Below are 22,249 nucleotides of genomic sequence, written 5' to 3' on the forward strand. Positions count from 1 at the left end.
CGGTGACCTTTGCTGACGCTGGGAGCTGCGGCCGTGCACGTGCCCACGTGCCTGCAGGCTGACACGTGCTGCCCTGCACAAAGCCTCGGGGCACCTCTGGGCACGTGCACTGCTTGCTCACGTAGCCGTTGGAGCACAGCCATCGGTTTACCTAGCTCGCTGTCCTGTTGCTCTTTGTGTCTGTTTGCGAGCGAACACCCCGCAGAACTAATTATTTTTGCTGCTCAGCAACGTAGGATGGTCTCGTTTTTCATTCTTTCTTATACATTAGACGTACACTGAACGCACGCAATGTAAACACCTACCGTACGGAGCACTCACCAGTAAAAACACAACGTGTGCTCTGAAGGAACAAAAAGAAAAGAGTTTCAGAACCGCTTTGCTACTGGTGCTATATATACTTTCTTTACATGGGAAGCTTTTAACGGCGGTAGCAGGCAATGCCGTCAACGTAGGTTACACAAGGTAAAACTTCTCAAAAGTTTTGCAATGAAGGCAGTGTATGGCATCTTATCTACATGGTGTTACACGTGTACTTCGCCCCTTTGAGATGAACAACGTCGACCTACGCCGAGCATTCGTAACATTTCCTACTACAAGGTGTAATAGGTAATGTCTTGTTATGGACTGATAATATAATACGTTAAGATAATGGAACCTTAATTAACATTTTCTTATATAGGTTTTCTTAAACGTGTGATACCATCGTACTCTCCTCACACTACAAGCTTGGTCATTTAATTCCTACAAATGAAGCGAAGTAACAAGTTTACAGATTTACCCTACCAGCACACAATTACATCATCCAACAGAGAAAAAGTAACTGATAATTCACATATCACTTGCAGCAAATATATGATTCAATTGGACCAGAAAGAATGCTACAAAAACTTTTAAACAGAGACGTACTCTGATATCCAGTGAACTGCAGAACTTGCTCACCAAGTATTTTAAGTGAAACTCCTGCACATTTCGAACCGTTTCCCTCTTTAATTTACCAAAAGAAAGAACCCTTAGTTATATTAAATAACAATTTTCTCAGTAAGTCACGAATATAAAATTGCTACTTACAATGAAATATCGTGACTAGCGAGAGAATGGTCCAAAGGCGCCAAACCTGATCTAAAATTCTAGGTAGTTAATGACTGCGTTAAAATCTGCGCATTCACATAATATCAGGCTGCCGCCTGTTGGTCCTGTTGAAGCACGATACAAGACAATGAAGCGATTGCTAACCTTATTGCTCGAAAGCAAATCACAGATCACCGTAACAAGATTATTACGTAACAACAAACGCAAGGAACTGAAAGAAATTATAGGAAAAACAATGTAAGGCAGGTTCTGCTTAGCGATACAGAATAAATAACTCGTTAAGACGTAAGGTGTTCTGCCTTTGTACCCTTGAACAATTCGCCACCAACTCTTTCTTTACGGACTCTGGGAAATTAAAGAAAAGTCCAGATACTCATACACAATTATGGTTATTAATGTGGGAGGTAATCAATTGTAGAATTTTACAAGAATTCTACATACAAAGGTAAAGCAATACTCTCTATTTAAATCAGAATTACAGTACATACAAAAATGAATGCTTACGTTACAACGTCCAGGCGACAGAAGAGTTCCTTATGATGTCTTCTTTTTTTTACCAAAGTTTTCATGCATTTTATTGGTTTCAGAAGTCTTGGCTCGTTTGTAGAGTCTCTGACGAAGTATATATCTTTTGGTTTTAAAAATATAAAATGTTTCACACGCAGACTGAACCTGAGATTCAGATTCATTATAGCATTAACATATCCTTATCGGTGTACAATTACTTTATGCTTTATTTTTTTATGTGACTTCGTGGAGGTTGCATAAATATATCTCGAGGATAACACATATAACGTAGTACCTTTAATAGGGCTCACAGCTGTGAATCGTACCCACTCACTTTTCTTAAGTGGATATATCACCAAAAAGTCAGTTTCATTCAACAAATCAAAAACCAACAAAACTGTCTGCATAGATATCATCCGTGGTACTATGATATCACTATCACACTTCACGTGACGAAAAGTAAGAAAATATAATTTTGTTAAGTACTCCAACCTAAATTGTACCTCTGCGTAATCTTTTCCGAAATGAATAAGATGTTCGAGTTGTTGGTTTTCTCATCTAAATTGTCTACACCCGTCAATTTCGGACAATGAAAATGAAAACGTTTCTCATAAAAAGCATACTTTCATGTTAGCAAGAAAGGGAAATGTTTTAACTGGTATAAAATTTTAACTTTGTCTTCTCGGGAGTAAGTTATTCATTGGCAGTAATGTTAAGAGGGCTTCAAACCTAGAATATGATACTGAAAAGGGTGCATAAGAGGAGTACCGTAAAAAGATTGTGGTGTGTCTTTCAAATCCTTTGACAGACTTTTCGATCATAATTCATAAAAATAAACGAGCAGTACCGATTTTTGCCTCATATAAAGCCATCCACCAGCCTGAGATCCAATTAAAGTCAAACTGTAAAGTATGAAAGGCGTTAAGCTCAAAGCAGTAGAAACAGCACCCAAAAGAAAGTGTTAAGAGTATATCGGAGAAATATCGAATGGAGTGACAGTTAGTGCACTAAGAGATTTACAGCAGAGATGAGGGAAAGGCTGAAGACTTACTGATGAATGCTTCGCTATCCTGTGAAATAAATTGTAAAACCCGTAAAGGATTTCGTGTCACTTCAACTGTGATACCTGACCGCTTCCAGCGTAATCAAATACGATCAGCGAAGATTCAACAAAAAATATGCAAATTGGCACTACTGAGTGAATTGAAGCACGACGTTAGGTTCCCAAGTCCGAGAACACAGTCATCAGCTCTCATAGACAGATGAATACGCCTTGTTCCTCTTACACAATGAGTCATGTCTTTATGATTAACACTCCTCGAAGTTATTTGTTTTGTATGTATGACAGCTCCTGTACCTGGGACACAGCAGACGACGACAACTTCAGAATTTATAATGATAGTCTTGAGGAGAAAATATATTTAGTATCGCATAATACTGCGTGCAGCAACGAAAGTACTCAAGATTAAGGAAGAAATGCATTTACCACTGAAATATCAGAACTGGGTAAGTGTAATTTAATTGTAGGGTAGAAACAAACTAAATAAAAACATACAACTTAATGCGTCGAAAACTGTTTACAGAATTATTAGAAGTAGTTTCAGCTCAAATGCTTTCATTATGAAGCAAGTACATGTAACTTAATATCATTAGGGAATTTTCACTTGGGGTTAGAAAGAAGCTACGCAGCTGATTGTAAAACTACCTAACATGGGTATGTCTCTTACGGTTTTCTGTCACCTGATGAGAGTTATCCATAAGATCATGACATCATGAATTCGATAAAATGACGTATCTTACAAACAGTCTGAACTATTGCATCATCTTTATTCTTGTCACAATGCACTGAACATATCGATACTCGTAATATCATTAATAATGTGCTAAAAGACTATACAAGAGACATTTACCAACCAGATGTAGCTTTATGTTCACCTATCGTTACTTTTTTACGAAAGTAAAGAGGGATAGCCGCATCCATGTAAAAATAATATGGAAATTCATGGACTTAGATGACAATAGTATTGGCTCTAGAAGCTTGTGTTATACTTCAAATAATGGCTGTGCGATAGAATTCTCTTTCGATCCACTTACACAACTGTTTCAGCAAGACATGCTAACCTTAACTGTAAAAGTAAAATAAAATTTGAAATATTGAACCCTTTTTCGTAAGCGTTTCGCGTCAAGATATCAAAACAGCTCGTTCGAGTCCATTACTCCCAGTGATGATTCCCAGTGCCAGTCAGCAGTATTTTGCCTAATCTCGTGAGACGATACTGCTAAATATTTAGGCTGACAGTATTATCATAATGTATTCGATATTTCATTTTGAAACAAGTGCATGTAACTTAATATCATTAGGGAATTTTCACTTGCGGTTAGAAAGAAGCTTCCTTTCATGGAAGTGAGTCCCCAGAGAAAATGAAATATAAAAGTACTTGAAGGGAGTAAAATACAGTAGTAAACTTCCGCTGCAAAATTCGTGCTTTAGACTTGTTGCTGTATGAGGTTACCAAAGAAGAATTTAAGTAAGGAAACCTAACTATCTATGCGAACACGAGAGGTATGCTTTCCACCCAACCCTATCCAAGCAATCCTACTTGAGAACGTTAAAACTGATTATGACAAAGTTACTCGTGAACTTCAAGGTTATCATATCTTTGCAAATCTGCACCGAACAGATTAAAAATATCAGGAAAGTAAATACTGTACCCCTTGCAAAAATTAAGCTATTGCTGAATGTATAATATGAAACAATGTATCCATACAGAATTTACGTGCCAGCATTCTTCTCGCTATGACAGAGGTGGACAGGCATATAACCATATGGTCCACAAATACAATTTTAAATTTGGTTTGAGTGAAATGAATCTTTCGCTTGTTTACTGTTCATATTTACCCAGCGATTTTCTATACGTGTTCAACTTCACTACCAGCTAGAGCATCTAATGAAGTGCTCACAGTGTACCACCTAGTGCGGCGACGTCACATTTAGGAAGGTGTGGGACCCTGAGTGAGATTTTGGAGATCAGCGATAATGATTTGGTCGATTGAATACACAATAAGTAGACTACGTAATTGTATTTTGTTGTGGTTTGCAGTATGGTTGAATTTATTGAACGAAAACGCTTTTGCCTTTGACTGTATTTTTGCAAAACCCACTATGGTAATTTCAGCTTTAAGTGATTGTGAAGAGGTTTCGACACTAAACACACTAACATTTAACGTTTAGGTATGTAACCAGATAGAAATGATGGTTGAGCAACTGGCTTCGAAGTGTACGATGCTGGTCTGCGTAGACATCACTAAACCGGTTTCTCAAGAACTATTTCCATCTATTGCATCTCACGTTTTCTGGGCGTGATTGATTAATGGTGTGCTTTCGGGTATAAAGCAGAGTTGTCGTGCATACAACTGAAACGACATTCGACCTTATACCTGGAAGCACACGATTAATTTCCACATGTTATTTACTAATGATGTGTCTTCGGAACTCTATCAAACGCGCTATAAGCTAAGATCAATTTTATTTATTTTTTTCGTGTTAACAGTTGCTGTGTATCAGCATGTAAATAACTTCAACAACTTGATATTCACTAAAGACCGAAGTTTCGATTGCTGTATTCACAACAAATGATGACAGTATGCACCCAATGGCGAAAATGTGGCCGTTCACAAATGCGTAGACAGCTGCAATTGTCCATTAAAATCTAATCATCGTATTACTGTTATTGACTATGTTATCAGTAACTGTAAATAATAAATTTTGCTTCCACGAAAATTAATTAATAAAATGGTGTCTCATAGGTAATTTATATTTAGCGAAAGAATGGTTACGACGTACCGGTAATCGATGATCAGGAAACTTCTTTCCAAGTTAACAATATATATTTATCTGCACGTGCGGTTTAGTTAGCAAACCTCAGTTACACTTGAACCAGAAATTAAACATAATGTAGTAAACAATTATTGAAGTGATTCATTACGTCAAAGCTATTAAAATATGCATCTCTGCATTAACCGAAACCTTATAGTTTGTATACCTTACTAAAATACTACATAACAGATCAGACGTCTTCTTCTGAAAAAGTAAACTGACGTCCTTCTGGGTGGATATTCAACTCTTCGTTTGACTTTAAAGCTTCTTGCAAGTCCTCATTATCCATGGTCAACCACCATAAAGTTATTAAAAAGTACCTCTCTGTACTTACCAAAACCTAGAAATCCATACTCGCATCTGAAATCGTATATAACAAAAGAGAAGTCTTCTTCTACAGATATAAACTGAATTCCTTCTGAACAGATATTCAATCATTTATTCGATTTGCAAGCTCCATACCCATCTTCATCGTCATGCCATTAAGTGTCCCTATCTGATTGAAGGTATCCAGACACCTATTAGTGGACATTAACTTGGAGCATGTTCACCATAAGCATTTATCACAGGTTGTACTTTGCTGGGGATACATTAAATGAGATGTCTGAATGTGTATGGAGGTTTGTCAGCTCTTTCTTCCCCAACATCCGAAATTAGAGAAGGTGGCGATGTTAAACGTTGGGGGTCTGGAGCGAAGTCGACGTTTCAACTCATGCCAGAGATGTTCCACAACCACGACAGGCACCTCCATACTGTAACGTCACCTACTCTATATTTCACTTTAGGTAATATACATGATGGCAGGGAAAGTTTTCCAGGCGTTCGTCAAACCCAAAGCCTTCTATCGGACTGCCCCACGGTATAACGTGATTCAGCACTCCGTACCATTTCTTTCAGTCATCTACATTCCAGTGGGAACACTGTTTACACCACCTTAAGTGTCGACTGGAAATGACTACAGAAACGTATAGTTTATGAGAAGGTGCTCGACTATTGTACTGTATTCTTTTTAAAACGCTAAGAACAGCCTGTGGCGTTTCCTACCTATGTGTCAATTAGATGGCACAACTTAATTTATGTAAAGGAATAAAATATCTTAAAAGATAATAAAATAAGTTATCTTTAAATGAATTTCCTTGATATGAAAAGAACGCATACTGACGATATACGTTTACCTTCATGAAACTCAAGACACAAAGAAATTAATGACTTTAGCTGCCAGTGAGCATTGATTTAAATCAATGGGGAAATGTGGAAAGTTGAAAATTTAAGTCCTACCATGATTCCGACCTGAGTCTCCTGTTTACTTGGCAGGTGCGCTGACCACTGCGTCATCTGGACATAGTTGTCATCACAAATGCACGGACTACGCTATCACGTCTCCTATCAAACCCAAATTCTCAGCTTATCCACATACTTCTGATGTAGTTCTGCTTGCCCATTTTCCTCACTACTCGTGGCATTTTGCCGATTCCCATAAGCATTCGCGTGTGGTGTTCATCTTCACTGAAATGATCACTGGCTATCCTCGCCTTAATTATATAGCTTCAAAACGTTCAAATGTGTGTGAAATCTTATGGCACTTAACTGCTAAGGTCATCAGTCCCTAAGCTTACACGCTACTTAACCTAAATTATCCTAAGGACAAACATACACACCCATGCCCGAGGAAGGACTCGAACCTCCGCCGGGTCCAGCCGCACAGTGCATGACTGCAGCGCCATAGAGCGCTCGGCTAATCCCGCGAGGCAACTATATAGGTGGTGCCACCATTTTGACCATACGGCCAGTATGAACCAAGAAACAAAGGAATCAACAACATTAATTGCCAGTGGGCACTGATTTAAATCGGTAGGGAATGTTGAAAATTTGCGCCGGACCAAGATTTGTACCTGGTTTTCCTACTTACTAGGCAGATGGGCCATCTAGATCGCAACTGCACGGACTACCCTATCGCACTTCCCATCAGACCCAAATTCTCAACTTATCCACACATTTTTCATGCAGTGTACCTTGCCCGTTATCCTCCATACTCGTTGAATTTGAGTTCGACCTTGGTGTGCATCTCCCCATAAAAGATCATTAACCGCCCTCATCTTATTATATACGTGATGTCTTTTCTTTCAGATATGTAAGAAAATACAGTACATATACAGGATGAATAACCTAACAGTTACACCGAAAGTAAGTGCTACTGATGTGCGGTTTTCACAGAGTGAATTGGTAGTCAGGAGCTCGTATTGTTAGCTAATAATCAGATCACAATAACACGTAGAAAATATTTTTTTGTGCAAACATAAAGTTCTTTAAAAGCAACAATGGCTGTTGACATTAAAATACCAAAAGTAGGGTGAAGTAGAATGCCAGCGGTGTTCGTTGCAGAATTCTACAGCGAGTCTTTTACGAGATATTGTATTTTAAAAAATTTCTACACTGATGCTTAGTTGCTAGGTACGATGTTGTTCTGTCTACTTAGAGTGTGTCTGGGTGGTCCTTGAGTGCACTGTGACTTGCCAGTCAGTTAGTGTGTGATAACCCAGCCAATAGATCGTGATTGGTAGTCCAGGCAATAGGTCGTGACTGGACGATGAGATTTACCACTGCAGAAAAAGCCGACAAGCTCATTGTGTATGGCGAGAGTAGGGAGAATGCAGTTCGTTCTTGTACGGTGTATACGGCAAGCTATCCCAATAGAAGTCAACCATCTCTGAATTATTTATAAACCTCTCCAAACATTTACAACACCTAGACAAAGCAACAGAATGAAAGAAGTGACGAAAGAAGAGAGGGAAATTATTCTCGCTGCTGTTGCAGTTGATCCGCCTTTTTTCTCCCACGCAATAGCACAAGGAAGTGGCGTGAATCAGGAAAGTGTCCTACATTACGTATTATCCATGAACACAAGGTCCATTCCTATCACATCTCTCTCTATAAAGATCTGTATAGAAATCATTATGAGCCTCGTGTTCCTTTCTGTAAATGGACATTAAGAGAGATCGTATCATGTATCCTTTTCTAGTGATGGAGCCATATTTAGCAATCGTGGCCAGGTAAACCTCGGAGATATGCGCTATTGGTCTGTTGACAATCCCCCTTGGGTTAGTCAAGTGGGACGTCAGTGTCCATGGAGTATAAGCGCGTGGTGTAGTAAAGCGAACCATCAGCTTATAGGCCTGTTTTTCAGAGACAGAACATTGACCGTGCACAAGCATCGCAACCTCCTAACACACCATCTTCCACCTATGATAGAAGACATAGATGTGCAGGGTTGGGAGAATCTGTGCTACCAACACGATGGCTCTCCAGCCCATGTTTTACGACGTACTACAGCATGTCTTCAAGAATTATTTCCGGGTGGTTGGATTGGACACAGAGGACTTGTACTTCGGCCGATTCGTTACCTGGATTTGAGACCTGTACTTTTTTTTTCTGTGAGGAAAGTTGAAAGACACTGTCTACAAGGACATACCAAATATACCCGATAATATGCAGCCACGTATTACCGCAGCCTGCATGGACTTCTCACGTCAAATTCTAGCACTTGTGCAGCTGTAGTTCCACACTAGAATGGATGCGTCTATTGCCGCTGCCGATGGTCGTTTTGAACACAACCTGTAATGCTCAACAATCTCATTATTGTTTAGAATTCACATAAGTAGTGTATGCACTTATGCTGTTTCATAGTGTGTGCTACCACAGGTACTGCACCAGTGTCGGTGTGGGAACTTTTCAGAACACGATATTTCGTAAGTGACTTGCACTAGAATGCTGCAACAAACACCACTGACATTGTACTTCGCCATACTTTTAGTTTGTTAGTGTCAACTGGTATTGTTCCATTTACGAAAGAGCATGTTCACACAAAAAATGCACATTATAAGTATTACAACAATATGCTTATTGGCTAACAGTACGACCCCTGACTATCAAACCATTCTGTGAAAATCGGGCACTAATAGCACTTTCCGTTTCCGCAATATTAGGGGTGCATGTTTTAGGTGATTCACCCAGTGTACTTCATTAGAGTGCCTTAAGGCGCCATTTACTGAATTTCAGCTACAGTGTACACACAGTAGCTGCAACAGTCCATTCTCATTTACTTTCTTTCATAATAGGGGAAGTAATAGGCCTTGAGTGACTGGCAGGCGTCATGTTCCGAAGCGGAGACCAATCAGATCCACACAAGTCCCACAACAAAACACTATCCGCGACTAGACAAACATTCGGATAAAGTACCTAAGAGGCGTTCTCGCTTCGGAAAGAGACGCAGTTAACAAATGATCACTGACAGTGATCGGTCGTTGGTCTCTGAAGAAGCCACCTCCAACCTCTCCTACCTCTTTTCTGTAAAACAGTAAAAATACAATTCAGATTATGTTCGTAACAAGGAGAAAGGGTGGTTGTTCTCGTTAGACAATAAACCCGACAAATTACAGCGAAATAGATTATTATGTAGTGGTAAATATTACAAGATCACCTAACTTACATACGATCTGCACTAGATCCCATCATAGAATCATGTCATGGTAGAAAGTCGACAAATCTTCTATTTTAGAGATGTGACATTCACAGTATATAGCTTCTACCAGTTTCGATGTATTGACACAGTTAAAATTTGTTTGGTCCTTCGACGAGTAGTGTCTTTCATAAGAGCTTGTTTTTATTAAGAATTTAGCTCTCTCTTATCAGGTATGATCTCAACATCAGTAAAATGAGAAATAAAAAATAGGAAATAACAGGTAACACTTCAAATCATTGTTCTAGCTGGAGTGCTGACAGTGGTTTGGAGGTGATGAGTGAGGCCGGCCGGGGTGGCCGTGCGGTTCTAAAGCTACAGTCTGGAACCGCGTGACCACTACGGTCGCAAGTTCGAATCCTGCCTCGGGCATGGATGTGTGTGATGTCCTAAGGTTAGTTAGGTTTAAGTAGTTCTAAGTTCTAGAGGACTGATGACCCCAGAAGTTAAGTCCCATAGTGCTCAGAGACAAATTTTTGATGAGTGAGTCCATCCGCTGATTTCATTCTAATTTTTACAACCAACTACTGTGCGTCAGTACAGGAGGTCTGCCTTGTCTTGGTTTAAATGCGGTTCTTCCTCCGCGCTTCCACTTCACAGTCACATCACCAAGAGTCGACTCGTGCAGATTTAGAATGGTTGAAATGTCAGTGATGGATTTGTTACTCCGGTGCCGTCCAATGACTAGTCCGTACTGAAAGACACTGACCTCTGCAGACTGAACCATTCCGTTACTACTGCTTCTCTACTGACAACGCTCCCCGCCTCTTTTTATACTGACGGGTACTTCTATCACGACATCTAGTGGTGAACTGCTTGTTACAGAGGGCTGTACGATTACTTTTGATCAGATAGTGTACATCCAGCGCACTGTTTGCAGTTTCGATGATTAACTATGTCGACTGAACAGTGACATGTTGGAGGAAGACTTAGTTATAACGTACTGATATCAGAATCACTCCTCTTGGTGTTAAGTACATGTAATTCGCACCCAATTCTTGCATCTATCTTATGTATGAGATCGTGTATCATGATGCTTGAATTGCCCCCTCTGTTTATTGATTGTATAGCCACTGAATTGCTATTTATTTATTTAATGGGATAATAATAATTATTAAAAGGTGGCAATTTTATTTAAGCATTGATTTTACTCTTTCGATTGTTGCGAGTCAGCGATAGTGCAATGCTGCTCGCTTTGGAGAATACACATTTTATAAGAATTATTTGGTCCAGGAAACACTTTTGAGATCACGGTTGCGATTTAGACGGTATTCGCGTAATTGTACTGATTAAAAGTTATCGTTTCCGAAAGACGCAGGTTCGATTAAAGCTGTGTGAACTTTTGGGCGTGTAATGAAAATATTCATAACACGTCGCGTAACAAAAAGAAACATGCGAATCACAACCGTGGTCAGACGAAGAAAATATATGATAACATAAATGTTCTTCGCTGTTATTCAGGACAGGCTCAGATTAGACCTTGCAATTTTTAGTTATAGGAAATCACAAGGAGTTATACTTGGGAGATATTTGTTTTGAATAAATTGTATTTACCTTCTCTCTCTCTCCTTTTTACAGCCTTTATACCTTCACAACGATTAAGGAACTTTTCCTTCTCTACCGACCAGTACGAGAAGAAACTTCAGACTCCACAAAATGTCTTACATCGAATTATTACATGCTTAACCCTTAACAATCATATATAATTTCGTAGTACAAACAATGCTAATTTATTCCGTGCACTGGAAAGTCTTTGATACACTGAGCACAAAAATGAAAATAATAAAATTATAATTACGTTTTTAATATCATGAATACGTCTTTAAATCATGAAAATAAGGTTTGACATCATCGTAATATTAATTTTCATCATTGTAGCACTACATTGCCCCCTTTGGATGTACAGTCACACTTGTTTGACTGGACATCCAAGCAGGCTTATTTTCCTTGTCTGTTCTGTTTAAAGTTCACTGTGTTCTTTCACTTGGAAGCATGTGCTTTGTTTACTTTTGAGTCTCAGGGATTTTGAGTTACGCTCCCCCATTCGAGCAAACGCCAATGGGAAAAACCCCGGAAAAAAACCACGGCGGAGCGAGCACATCTTCCATACCCTCTTTTTTTATTTTCAACATTTGAATATTCACTTCGTAGGATATTTAATAATGGTACAATTTCGTGATGGTGCTGCTGGTGACGACGGCTGGCGACTTGGTGTACTGCAACACCGATGTCTCGCCCCATCAGGTAAGTCTGCGATGAACTGCGATGACGTGGCAGGGTGCGGCAAGGGATGACGGATGATGTCGCTGCAGTATGTTGCCCTCACCGACACGTGTGCTCAGCATCCCAGCATACAGTCACATGAAATTCAAACAGCAGTATCAGTTCCTTAAATTAACATCTAAATTACATCATATTTCACGCACTCTTTCACTCAACAAGAATGTGTGGTTTTTTTTTTTTTTTTTTTTTTTTTTTTTTTTTTTTTTTTTTTGTGAGGTGTTCGACTGTTTGTGAGTTTCTTTGTCGTGATGCAAGTCCATTCGTCCTTCCGACGTAACTGAGTATCTGCAATTAAGGGTTCATGTAATTCCGTTCCAACATTGATACAGTTCTGCAACAGGTTTAATGATATAGTCAGTAGCAGTTCCCAACACTGTTATGACTCATCACTTGCTGACTGATCGATAAAAACACTTGCTCTTGAGTTTTAGTTTGACTGGAATGTTACGTCCACGCATGTAGCCCCAATAACACTCTGAATATTTGGCATTACTAAACACTCGTAGCACAAAATTTGAAAACGAAATCATGGTAATACAACGCACTCATTGAGCGTCCACTTTTGTGTTAAATTCCACTCTTTCGCCAGTGAAATAAAGTTCGTACGCGTAGAGGATAATGTTCACAGGAAGTCTTTGTTCATAGGTCATCTGTGACACGTTCACTCCACCACGTAGTCACTTGATCACAGTTATCAAGTCTAACGAGTTAAAGTCCTTGCGCTATCCATAAGAATGTCTTTACACAGTCTAGTTATATAATGATGAATAACTGAATGATTGTACATATCAAATGAAGTACATAATTGTAGTCATTTACAATATAAAAGCAAATCCTAAGTCAAATATTTTCTCGAAAATGTGCTCCTGGACTTACAAAAAATTGTGCAGTGATAAACAGAAGTGTGTATATATTTGTCTGTGTAATGATCTGTTCAGTCATGGACAACATCTTGTTCGACCTGGTTTATAGCTCATGCAAGTCCGAGCACTAACTTACGGTGGAAAGTTTGTTAAATCTATACGTAACTCGCGTAAAGTTTACATGTTGTAAGTGTATCCTGTACATAGTCTGAAAGAAAAAAAGGACATAACCTGCTCACCCTAGTGAGTTCAAAATAGTTAACAATCAACAAAATGAAACGTTTATTTTCTAAAGTCACTATATCCTACTGTTGTGTGAAATATGCAGTTCTGTCCACTGTTCGTGGTTTCATACGCAGAAGTTCCTGAAAGTTTACTAAATCTCAACAAGTTTGTATTATGTTTGATTAAGTGTCTTAGGGTGGAATCATCTTGAAGCAATTCTTCTTCTCCTTGCTGCAGCTCGGCGTCCTCTTCTCCGTCGAACTGAAGCTGAATTTCCTTGCAACTAATTAGTATTCTGAGAGTCTCTTCCACCAAGCAGTACTGATGCTTCCAATGTTGTATGTTCCTATTCTCCCATACGCCTCATCGCAGTGTGTCCATGAAATACTTATACACTAGTCCATTAATTAATAATTGTCACTTAGCCTACTCGCATAGTACTTGAGTCTTTGATGTTTGACTTCACCTTGTAAGTAGGCTGTTTATGTTTTCTGTCAAGCCAGTTTTACTACTGATTTATTTTTCATGTTTGCTGCACATTGCCTTATATTAGTTGTAATATTGCAATTGCTTTGCTAATTTCTATAATGCTGCTTGCTTCGCCAATTTCCATTTTTTTGTCATTGCTGTTTGTATTTATTGTTTTATGCTGCTGCATTGCCTCGTCCCTTAGATTAGCATCTGAGCTCAGTAGATTTAAGTTAGCTTAAGAGGGGGTAGACTATATAAGAGAATGAGTTGCGATGCATTGGAAGAAATGCATTGAGACGTTATACGAAAAAAGTACAGAAAGCAGGTATAGATAGGACTTTTTGGGAATAATGATGAACGAAGGGAGTTCTCCAAGGAAAAAAAAAAGGTTTTGTTTGCAAAATACTGCAGTACCAAATGTTACACTGAAAACAAACCCTGTCCTTTCCCCCTGCGTTATTCTGCTATGTGTTTGTGTACTCTTGTATATTTGTGTTTTTCCTGTCTTTATGTGTTTAGCTAATAAGATTCATGTTGTAGAATTTTTCAAATACTATGTTATTTTCTTCGTAAAGATGTTTAGACATTATTTATTCTGTTTTGTTTTAATGATCATGTGTGAAATTAATGTTTCAAGAACTATTAACATTATTTTATTTATTTACTTATGTCATAATTCCTGTAACACTGATGTATATGTTAGTTCTATTATTTTGTAAAGCCTGTTTTACTACAAATGTTATCTGTATTGTTATGTTCTTTAGTGATGTATTTTGTACCTTTGTTATTGTATTCTTATGTTATAAAATTGTAATTGACACCAGTTCATCGAATTAAGTGACTTGTAAGTTCCATTTTACTGCACACGTTTCTGTTGGTCATAGTGTATGGACAATATGTGAGAAGTAGGGACTGTTAGTGTTTGCACGTGTGTTAATAATTCAGCGAGGGACTGGATAACAGCATTGCTGGTTCTAAGGACAATTCCAAAAACTTTGTGAGTGCACAAGTGGTGGTTATGGACTTGCTGTATTGTCCGCAAGACTCTTCGTTGGTGATTGTGCACCCGCACAGTCGCAGCAGATGACCGCTGGCCATCTCTACAAGGACTACAGTGGGTCTACACCTTTGATGATCCACCAATACCATTATTTCTACAGGGACTACAGTGGGTCTACACCTTTGCTGACTCACCAGTACCATTATTTCTACAAGGACTGCAGTGGGTCTGCACCTCTGGCGGCCCACCAATACAGTAATCTCTAACAGCACTACAGTGGTCTGCTCTGTGATGACCTACCTACCAATATTATTCAAAACTTCGACTGGCTCTGCTGTGGGTTTGCTCTGATGTGACCCATTACCTGTCAGCATGTCAAGAGTCAGCATTGTGTTTCTGTTGGAAAGACAACACTACTTCTTCAAGACTGCATGGAAATCCACTACTTCTGTGTGCATTTTCTTTTACTGCTCAGACTTTGAGAAAAACACTGCAATTTTACTGTAATGAACAATCTGGACTGTCTTTATGGACTGTGAGAAAATTTTAGCTTTTGACCAACATTGTATCAATAAGTGTGTGCTTTTGATATCTTTGTTATTGTAATAATGAAAAATTTTATTAAATCATTATTGGTCACTGCCCAAAAGGATTTGTAAAAGTTTTTGTGGGGAGCATGGGGGCTATGTAAGTAGGCTGTTTATGTTTTCTTATTGGCAACGTTACGTAGCGCTCTGTATCAAAATCACTGGCTGTGCTGTGTGCAGTCTGTGGCTAGTTTGCATTGTTGTCTGCCATTGTAGTGTTGGGCAGCAGGATGTGAACAGCGCGTAGCGTTGCGCAGTTGGAGGTGAGCCGCCAGCAGTGGTAGATGTGGGGAGAGAGATGGCGGAGTTTTGAAATTTGTAAGACTGGATGTCATGAACTGCTATGTATATTATAACTTTTCAACACTATTAAGGTAAATACATTGTTTGTTCTCTATTAAAATCTTTCATTTGCTAACTATGCCTATCAGTACTTAGTGCCTAGTGCCTTCCGTAGTTTGAATCTTTTATTTAGCTGGCAGTAGTGGCGCTCGCTGTATTGCAGTAGTTCGAGTAACGAAGATTTTTGTGAGGTGAGTGATTTGTGAAAGATATAGGTTAATGTTAGTCAGGGCCATTCTTTTGCAGGGATTATTGAAAGTCAGATTGTGTTGCGATAAAAATACTGTGTGTCAGTTTAAGGACAGTCATGTATAATTGTTCAAAGGGGACGTTTCAACCTCATTACGACACACCTAAAAGGTCATCTACTGTACTTAAGATACATATCTTTTCAAGTCTTTGTGATTGTATAGTCCTTTCTGTCTATTTGAGTTGGGATAGACCAAGAAATAACTATTTTTATGTGGTGTAACTAAGATCACCAATGGTCCTGAATATAACGGAAACCATTTCTTTATTTTTTTTAATAATGACGACTTCGGATAAGTCCTTACTAACACCACATCTCCCACGTTAAATTGTTGAATATTCTGTAGTCTCCGGTTGTGCGACTCTTGCCGTTTCTGTGCATTCTCGTGTAGTGTGACCAATGCTTGTCTAGCTTTGTCCTCCCAGTCTTCCGGTCCGGTATTTAGTTTTGGAAGTGGGTTGACCCAACTATTGTCCTCTGTTTTTAATGTGAGTTCTGCTGGAGTAAAACCTGTCGATAAATGAGTTTACCTTGGGGGTTGAACTTCGAAATGAAAATTGGTTTTATATTATGTTTAACTAAGAATTTCTTCCAGGTAACACTCGTAAAATTTGAGGCATTGTCAGAGAGTAATGTTTCTTGCGTTCCGAAATGAGGTATGTAATCATTTTCCAATCGGTTTACTATCGTTCTCGTTTCTGTTGTTTTTATAGCAAATAGCTTTACAAACTTAGTAAAGTTATCTAGCACTGCTCCGAGGTATTTGACCCCTCCTCTGGCAGTTGGCAGAGGTCCAGCGATGTCAATACTTAAAAGTTGGCGCGAAGCAGTTGGAACAATTGACTGCATTAATGTCTGCGATGATAAAGCACACGGCTTTACGCGCTGGCAAATGTCACATGCTCGCGTCATCCGTAGGATCTTTCTATACATGTTATTAAAATGACAATACATTCTTAGTTTCGCCAGGCACTTCCTTGAACCGAAAAGACCGCAAAAATTATATGTATCTATTATCAACTTTTGCTCACATTGCTGCGGAATACATACTAGCCAGTTTCGTGAATCCTCATGTCTTCTAAAGAATAACACATCCTGATGTAACCTGTAATATATATGTAATTTCGAAGTAGGATCCGTCTTCAGTTGATCCTTGACCTCGTGCCAAATACTATCTATATACTGTTTTTGTGCCGTATTTTTACACATGTCTAGAAAATATTTACGATTAACATTGTCCGCCATTAGTAACACTTTAAATTCCGATGCTTGCTCTGTGAGTTCACTAAATTGAGGTAAACCTTGGGGTAGCCTAGACAAAGCATCTGCCACAATATTGTTACTTCCATTGATGTAAATAATATGGAAGTCATACTCCTGCAACGCTAATGTCCATCTTGCCAAACGTGCATGGAGAACTTTACAGGTCAGCAGGAAACTCAAAGCCTGATGATCACAGAATACCCGAACGTGTCTACCATAAACATAATAATGAAATTTGCGAAACGCCCATACCACTGCCAATGCTTCAAGCTCTGTAGTGGAATATGCGCGTTCGCATTCCGATAATACACGACTTGCGAAAGATATTATTTTTATTTGCTCGTGTCCGTCTACTGTTTCTGTTTGAAATAAACACGCACCTAACCCAGTACATGAAGCATCTGAGGTTATGCAAAAATCCTTACTGAGATCTGGATGGTGCAAAATTTCAGCATTTAACAAGCAATGCTTGATCGTGTCGAAATCATGTGCACACTGGTCAGTCCACACCCACGGCGCATTCTTTTTCAGAAGCCCCAATAGATGTTCACTGTTAAGCCATTGATTAGGCACGAGCTTTCGGAAAAAGGATACAAGACCCATATATGCCTTTAATTCTCTTTTGTTGGCCGGATATGGACAATTTCTGATAGCCTCGAGTTTCGTACTATCCGGGAAGATTCCTTCTGATGATACTATATGTCCTAGAAACCTTATCTCCGTCTTTCCAAACTTGGACTTCTTAAGGTTAACCGTAACACCTGCAAGTTCAAATTTGTGTAACACCAAGTTAATTAGTTTGATATGCTCGTCCCACGTTGGTGAAGCCATCAGTAAATCGTCCACACAGACAGTAACTTGCGCTAACAAATCCGGGCCTAGGACTGTGTCAAGCGCATTAATAAAGACTCCGGCACTGACATTCAATCCGAATGGCAATACTCTGAATTGATAGCTTCTTCCTCTATAAATAAATGCCGTATATTTCCTAGATCTTGGCGTTAAGACCACCAGCCAGTATGACGCGCGGAGGTTGAGGCTTGATAGATACTTTATCCCATGGAACTTCTGTAATAGTTCTTCTAAATTCTCAGGCCGCGTCCTGACAGGCATAATAATTTGATTAATCCGGCGAGCGTCGAGAACCAACCTTACGCTTCCATCGGATTTCATTACCGGTAAAAGTGGGTTACTATATGGTGATAACGAGGTCTCAATAATTCCCCATTCCAGCATTCGTCTAATTTCTTTTGTTACTGCTTCCCTTTTCGCGCTGGGTATTGAGTACGTTTGATGACAGTAAATTTCATGGGGAAACACTTGCATGTCGTACACGTAACCTTTAATTAGTCCAGGTTTTTTCAAAAATACTTTACGATAATTAGTAAGTGTGACTAATAATTGCTTTTGTTGCAGACTGTCAAGACCCGAGGATTGTTGTACTTTTTCTACTATTTCAGAGATGTGGATATTCTCCTCGTCCTTCATATCTTCCATTACCGGGAATGTACTGCAATTGAAACTATCTTGAAGCCGTCATAAATGTGCGCGAATCGGTTGTATCTTTAAAATTTGACAATATTTGCCATGCAATTCTTTGGTCTTTACCAAGTGTAACCTGACTCTCGTGTCACCGAAACACATGCTGCATTCACCCTTTGCGAGATCCGATTATAGTTTCCGTCTCTCGCAGAATATGTAATCCGAGGAGACAGTACACGGCTAAATTCTTTACAATGAGGAAGGTGCACTCTTTGCATTCGTTTCTTTGCAAATTGCGTGTGGTAAATGCAGAAACGTTAGCTATGCCGGCATTAGTACCAACTCTGTCCTAACAGGACCAACGTGCTGTTATTATTTCCTGGACTGTCGAAGGATAAACACTGTTAGATACCCATCGGACGGCCGAGCGATTAAAGGCGCTACAGTCTGGAACCGCACTGCTGCTAAAGTCGTAGGTTCGAATCCTGCCTCGGGCATGGATGTGTGTGATATCCTTAGGTTAGTTAGGTTAAAGTAGTTCTAAGTTCTAGGGGACTGATGACCATAGCAGTTAAGTCCCATAGTGCTCAGAGCCATTTGAACCATTTAGCCACCCATCGGACGCTGAGTTATGTATACGGGGTAGTACGTCTGTCGATGGCCACATTTGGGGAATGGTGCGCAAAGGGCTTCTGCTGCTTCATGATGAAGCACGTCCCCATTCCGCAAATGTAATAACGCAGAAGTTATGTCAACTCGAATGTCAGACACTTGATTACCCGCACTATAGTCGTGATATCTCTCCATGCGATTATCATATCTTTGGTCCTTCAAAGAAGGCTCTGAGGGGTAGTCGATTCATGTCAGACGAGAATGTTCAGCAAGACGTTACGGACTTCTTCAGGCAGCAGGACACGGCGTTTTACCAAAAGGCTGTCTTCAACTTGGTTCGCCGTTGAGTGATTTCCCCGTCGGGGTTAGGGATTTTCTCTGCCTCGTGATGGCTGGGTGTTGTGTGATGTCCTTAGGTTAGTTAGGTTTAAGTAGTTCTAAGTTCTAGGGGACTGATGACCATAGATGTTAAGTCCCATAGTGCTCAGAGCCATTTGAACCATTTGAATGATTTCCTCAATGCTCCCGTCGATTTTGCCTCATTAGCATACCGATTTTGAACTCTATGGCCTTAGACCCGAAACTTTTGGTCGCCCTTTATAACACATATTTGATGAAAGAGTAAGAAAAATCTATTTCTTACCGTCAATAGCACTCTATGGACAAACATTGTTACAACTAGAGTTTGAAAATATCGCTCGCTGGTAGCATACCGCGACTTTTACTCGTCCACGGCAGCGCTCGGGGTCACAGCACAAAGTTATGACACCTGAAGAAGGGCTTGTAAGAGCTCAAAACCAGTCGTGTTCGAAACAAAAGAACCTTACAACTGTAGCGGTGTTTTCAACCGCAGGTACAGGGCTATTACAAATGATTGAAGTGATTTCATAAATTCACTGTAGCTCCATTCATTGACATATGGTCACGACACATTACAGATACGTAGAAAAACTCATAAAGTTTTGTTCGGCTGAAGCCGCACTTCAGGTTTCTGCCGCCAGAGCGCTCGAGAGCGCAGTGAGACAAAATGGCGACAGGAGCCGAGAAAGCGTATGTCGAGCTTGAAATGCACTCACATCAGTCAGTCATAACAGTGCAACGACACTTCAGGACGAAGTTCAACAAAGATCCACCAACTGCTAACTCCATTCGGCGATGGTATGCGCAGTTTAAAGCTTCTGGATGCCTCTGTAAGGGGAAATCAACGGGTCGGCCTGCATTGAGCGAAGAAACGGTTGAACGCGTGCGGGCAAGTTTCACGCGTAGCCCGCGGAAGTCGACGAACGAAGCAAGCAGGGAGCTAAACGTACCACAGCCGACGGTTTGGAAAATCTTACGGAAAAGGCTAAAGCAGAAGCCTTAACGTTGGCACCCGATGACAAAGTCAAACGCTTTGAATTTTCGGCGCAGTTGCAACAGCTCATGGAAGAGGATGCGTTCAGTGCGAAACTTGTTTTCAATGATGAAGCAACATTTTTTCTTAATGGTGAAGTGAACAGACACAATGTGCGAATCTGGGTGGTAGAGAATCCTCACGTATTCGTACAGCAAATTCGCAATTCACCAAAAGTTAACATGTTTTGTGCAATCTCACGGTTTAATGTTTACGGCCCCTTTTTCTTCTGCGAAAAAAACGTTACAGGACACGTGTATCTGGACATACTGGAAAATTGGCTCATGCCACGACTAGATACCGACAGCGCCGACTTCATCTTTCAACAGGATGGTGCTTCACCGCACTTCCATCATGATGTTCGGCATTTCTTAAACAGGAGATTGGAAAACCGATGGATCGGTCGTGGTGTAGATCATGATCAGCAATTCATGTCATGGCCTCCACGCTCTCCCGACTTAACCCCATGCGATTTCTTTCTGTGGGGTTATGTGAAAGATTCAGTGTTTAAACCTCCACTACCAAGAAACGTGCCAGAACTGCGAGCTCGCATCAACGATGCTTTCGAACTCATTGATGGGGACATGCTGCGCCGAGTGTGGGAGGAACTTGATTATCGGCTTGATGTCTGCCGAATCACTAAAGGGGCACATATCGAACATTTGTGAATGCCTAAAAAAACTTTTTGAGTTTTTGTACGTGTGTGCAAAGCATTGTGAAAATATCTCAAATAATAAAGTTATTGTAGAGCTGTGAAATCGCTTCAGTCATTTGTAATAACCCTGTATAATGCTTAGTTGCGGATGTTCCTCCGACAGGATTGTTTATTGCTACAACTGCTTCAATTCACTGTACTTTAAGAGACGCAGAACTTTGTAATAGATCAGAAAAGCTACCATAGCGTGATTTGATTAGTTGAGTAGAGAATTGAAACGAAGTAGTGCGTCGGCGTCCGGAACAGGGTAAGAAATTGTAACGGTACCACCACTGTTCATTACTTTGAATTTTTATCTGGTGCTGGATAACAAACTAACAGGTAATTTACTGACGATCGTGATCCCGGATATCATTTTCCTCGTATTAGAACTTTAATTAGCCAATTCAGCTACTGATTTGCCGAGGATCAGTAGAGCGTGGTCTATAAATACAATACTGCTGCTACTACTTCTGTTATTGAAAGGGTCCCTCTGTTTAGTTATGCATCGTTATCTTTTTGTATCTGCCTTCTTCTGTTTTCTTCTATCTATGCTAGAGCGTGCCGGACGTGTGTGTGACCAAGTCGCCTCATTGACATGTGCTTGCCCGCTTGATACGTTGCTTGGAAGTATTGAATTTAAGGGGCCGACCCGACGTTTAGTTAAATGATCTGATGATTATTATGTTAATATTGCTCAATAGATAACGCGGGGGAGGGCTTAAACAACCGAGGGGGCAAGTCAGTAAAGGCCACGCTCTATCATGATCTATAAGGACACCACTTTGTTGG

This window comes from Schistocerca piceifrons, chromosome 4 (assembly GCF_021461385.2).
Source record: "Schistocerca piceifrons isolate TAMUIC-IGC-003096 chromosome 4, iqSchPice1.1, whole genome shotgun sequence".
Taxonomy (NCBI): domain Eukaryota; kingdom Metazoa; phylum Arthropoda; class Insecta; order Orthoptera; family Acrididae; genus Schistocerca; species Schistocerca piceifrons.